The 5,046-nt window shown below is 31.1% G+C and overlaps 1 long non-coding RNA gene across 1 annotated transcript; it reads left to right on the top strand.

The window, feature by feature from the left end:
• The first annotated feature begins 253 nt into the window (after nt 1-253).
• LOC145576302 (uncharacterized) lies at nt 254-1,303 on the top strand. The gene is made up of 2 exons (XR_014098353.1): nt 254-664; nt 1,150-1,303. It is a non-coding gene; the product is annotated as an uncharacterized LOC145576302 (long non-coding RNA).
• The last annotated feature ends 3,743 nt before the right edge of the window (nt 1,304-5,046 follow it).

Raw genomic sequence — 5,046 nt, 5'->3', positions numbered from 1 at the left:
GAGCCCCACTAAGATCATAAACTTAAGTATGGTGGCGTCCAAAGGGCAGGAAGCTAGAGCAAAAGAGTCGCCAACAAGTTTTAGGAACTTGTAAACCGTTCACAAGGTGAAGGTTACACCCCTTCACCACTACACCAAAAACTAGAATAAGAAACGCAAGATAGAGAACGGTTAACTTAGATAGGCGATCTCTAGGATTTTATACAACGCCTATCTAACCTAACCGTTTGATTTGATTTTTTAATTATTTTTTTTAAATTGTGACTTTGCTATATAGAACGCCTTTCTTAGTTAACCGTTCTATTTGATTTTAACATATTAAAAAAAAATAGCAAAACCCTATTCGTTGTGGGCCGGTTTGAACGCCCATCATATTTCTCTCAAGTCTCAACTCCCATAAGCCGTTCATGGCTTCTCTCTTCCCTCTCTTTAAAACTTTCCTCTATCTCTTTCTTTCTCCCTCTCTCCCTACTCAGATCTAGTTTAAAGCTTTTCCATTGCTCTTACCCTAACTCCAATTAACACTATCTCATCTCTATCACCTTCTCTACTTGGAAAACAACCTTAATTTGGAGCTTCAACAATGGCAAGACAACAAGCAATTAAGAGAAAACTCATCGAATTCTCTCTTCCTTGACAACTATGGCTGCCTAATTTTCATCAAGCAAGTCAACTTCTATATTTTCTCTTTAATTTCATATGAGCCTTAATTTCTTTATAATTAGATTTGATTGTCGAATTCATATGAGCATCAATTTTCATTTGAATCTGTGATTGTGAGGGTTGTGGTTTTAGGATCGATGGATTTCTATAGTTTATTATTAACCGTTTATGTCTTATTTGTTGTTCTTCTTTTCCCAGATCTGTTTTAATGTTTTGGTTTTCATTTTGTTGATAGTTCATTTGACCGATTAATGTCAGATTATATGAATTGAATTTATGATTTTTGTGTTTGTGATGATTAGTTTTGAAATGATGGTGATGATCTACAATTTTGTGTTTAAATGTTTTGTTTTATTGTCGGCAAAGTATGATTGAATATATTATTGTTAAACATGAATTATTTTTATGGTCAATGACTTATATAAATATCTACTTTTAACTTTTATTTTGTGTTGTATTATTTTTTTTTTTTGTTTATTTCAACAGATTACTCGGACGTAAAGGACAAGAAATTCTTAAAGATCATGGATTCATTTTCCAGTATCATGTTCTTCGTTTTTGTATTTGAATTGTATCAAAAGTACTTGAGATGTAACTAATTAAATACAAAGGATAATAAAGTTTGTTTTCATTTGGTTCTCGGTTTTTTACTTCAACAATTTCAATATTTATTGATTGGTGATGTTTATAGTTTAGTAGATATTCAACCTCATTCGTAGTTCAAAATTAAATATTATGATTTTGGTTAATTTTATTATACTAAAATCTATGTTGTACATACAGGATCATGAATTTATATTATACTGGAAAATAGAGGAATAATACAGTAGCAAGAAAGTATATGGCCGGATTTATTATTATTTTTTTAAAAAAAAAAATACATTAGAGAACTGTTATCTAACTTGACAGTTCTATATTGTAATGCAATATAGAACGGTTAAGTAGCCTAAACCGTTCTTTTTTCCTTCCTTAGTTTACGTTTTAAAGAAGGGAAAAGAGAACGGTTGTGACTAACAACCGTTTTCTATTAGTTAGTATATAAAACGCCTCACTGACCCGTTCTATATACTTTATAGATCGCTTAGCAGAAGAACGCCTCTAAGGCGATCTATAATGCCTATTATAACAGTTCTCTAAGGCCTTTTTTGTAGTAGTGCACGATCCATGAGATCGCTAACTCCATAGTGGTCTAGAACCATGACTGGATATTCGGGATGAAAGTACAAATCCAACGTAAAAGAGATTGAACCTGTCATAAAAATAGGCCTCTACTTTATTCTTCTCATATTCATGTGCGCTTTTTTTACTAACATACAATCAATATATTAACCCTAAACTAGTTTGATCTATGTTGGTTGAATATTAATGCACAAACAAATCTATTATTGGCGATCACTTGAATTAAAATCATATTAGCCTAAATAAAATTATTAATTATCTTATTAAGCGTGATTACAAGTACAAATTCCCTTTAATCTGCAAGAAAGGGCGTGATCAAGCAATAACAATAATAATAATATAATATATCAAGCAACAATAATTATAATTGATACAATAAATCATCGTCATCATAATCTCAATCTCAAAGCATAATAATAATAGCAAGATTCTAGACATGATACCAACATGATTAATAACAAATCCTAGCATGTCACTAAACAATAAAGATAAAATCTTTAACCCTAACATGATAGAAGAAAATAGGAAGCAACCTAAATATGATACTAGAAAGAAATAAACAACATCTTAACACGATAATAGGAATTAATAAAAGCTAAGCATGCTTTCTAAAGGAATAAAGCAATAAAACAACTTACTTTGTTGCCTCGTATCTCTTTCTATCAAAACAATACTCACGTTAGTAACTTGAATAAAAATATTAAATCAAACAATTAATTCAAATAGGGATTTGGGACCAAACCCTCAGAAATTATCAACCTTTCACGTCTAGGGCGAAGGCAACTTCGAACTTGGCTTGGTGTGTCTAGAACTCGTGAATGCGGTATTTTTATTTGAATAGGGAAAGGCTAGAAAGAGGGAGAAAGAATAAGCTATTTCTTAAAAGATAGAAGAGAATAGAATTTGATAATTGTATATGATTGAAAATGGAGAAATACGACCCTATTTAGAAGAAAAAATTGTCCGGAAACAATCAGAAAAAGACCGAATCCAATCTGGAATAAAACTACTTCTGTCGCGGCGCGACATGGTCCAGCGCGGCGCGACAGCTTGATCGTTTCGCGATGGTTCACGCGTTTTCTTAAATCCGTACAGATTCCTTAATCTAATTAAATTAGACTAATTAACGTCCGTACTTATCTTTTTAAAATCAGATTTAATTCTTTTAAAAACACTTGTTTTATTCCGAATAAAATTCTTTATTTTCTAAAAACATAATTATTAATCCTAATTCCATTAGAATTTAAGAGAACCTTCTAGAATCTTCTAGAAGATTATAGTCAATCCTAATAACTTTAGGAATAATAATTAATAGGCCCTCCACTTTATCATTGGGCCGTATATAAAACTTATTTCGGGCACAACTTAGTGTTTTGGCCATAACTTCCTCATTATTCATCGGAATTGGGCTTATAATATATCGTTAGAAAGCTCTTTTCGAACCCAATCCAACTACACTATTATTGGACCCTTATCATGGACTAAACTAAATTGGACTGGATATTTTCATAAATAGAGTACATTTTCGAATACAGAAAGAAAGTATTTTTATTAAAACAACCGCATCACAAGACTTTTCACACTTTCACTTTACTCGATAATCAATAAAGTGAAAGGTATTCAGCATTGGGTTTGGTTTTGGGGAGACACAATTAGGTGTCTACAGTTAGTAACTTCAAGGAAAATATTAAATCAAACAATTAATTTAAATAATTGAAATAGGGATTTGGGACCAAACCCTCAGAAATTATCAACCTTTCACGTCTAGGGCGAAGGCAACTTCGAGCTTGGCTAGGTGTGTCTAATTCTCGTGAATGCGGTATTTTATTTTAGAAAAAGGGAAGGTTAGAAAGAGGGAGAAAGAACAAGCTTCTAGCTTAAAGAGAGAGAGAATAAAAAGATGATTGTTGATGATTAAAAACGGGGGAAATCGACCCTATTTAAAGAGAAAAATGACCGGAAATTATTACAAAAGAGTTAGAATTCAAATAAGAATAGAATTCCTTTAGACGCGGCAAGATAAGGACTATCGCGGCGCGATCGGATTATTGCGGCGCGATAAGATTATCGCGTCACGATAAAAACAATTTTTTTGCGGATTTTGTTTTTATCATAACTTTTGATCCAGAAGTTCAAATAAGGCATATAATATGTCGTCGAAAAGATCTTGAAGTCTAATTTCCAATCCAATTAAAATCAGATTAGAATCTTGTGTACAATAAATGATATGGAAGAAGTAGTGGAAGGGTGTCAGTTTTGAATAGAGTTTCATATTTCTTTCATATCTTTTTCGTTATAGCTCGAAATTAATATTATAATATATAATTGGAAAGATAATTTCAATATCTATCCAACCATATAAGATTTGGATAAAAATTATGAGGCACAAAAATATCTGATCATCTTTGAACGTCTTTTATTTCGAATAGAATTAGGACTTTCAAAAAGAGAAGTTTTATTCAATTTTAAATTCTGTCATCTTATCTTTTCAAAAAGGATAATTAAGATCTTTTAGAAACTTGTAGAAGCTTCTAATTAATCCTTATTGGTTTAGGAATGGGATTAAACCCTTTGGACCCTCCACATGATCATTGGGTCGTAGATAAAATCCGATTTGGGCTCAGTTCAGTATTTTGACCGCAAATTCTTGGCTGCATTCTAATACAGCCAAGATGGATGCAACAAGCTAAAACGCGGGCCTCTATTAATGTAACGCAATTTCTATTTTCTCCTTTAACTTTCCCTTATACTGTTCTTCCTGCTAGGCTGCTAGAACTTTCCTTAATATCCCTCTTTCCTTATTTCATTTATATGATTTGATTCCTTTCTTCATTCAAATTACAAATTTGATTGCAATTTTCTCTCTCCTTTTTCTTTTATTCCATTTGATATTTTCTCTCTCCTCTTCTTCTCTTTGAATCAAGATTTTCTCTCTCCTCTGTTCTTTACTTAATAATGGAGGTGGTTGTTATTCTTGATGAAATAATTTATGTAGGTTAGTTTTTGTGTTGTTTATAATTACTTATTATGTTATATTTTTGTTGAATTTGTAATTGTTTATGATTTTATAATTTTACGAATTTGATGAATTTCAATTTACTATTGATTAATTGATTTTAATGACATTGATTTTGATGAATTGAATGAATTTGATGAATTTTTTGATTCATTTTTCTTTTCTGATTTTAATTATTTTATAATTTG

This window comes from Chenopodium album, chromosome 13 (genome assembly GCF_948465745.1).
Source record: "Chenopodium album chromosome 13, dcCheAlbu1.1, whole genome shotgun sequence".
Classification (NCBI taxonomy): Eukaryota; Viridiplantae; Streptophyta; class Magnoliopsida; order Caryophyllales; family Amaranthaceae; genus Chenopodium; species Chenopodium album.
The sequence above is the reverse complement of the archived record's forward strand: the minus strand, read 5'-3'. Positions and strand labels throughout refer to the sequence as shown.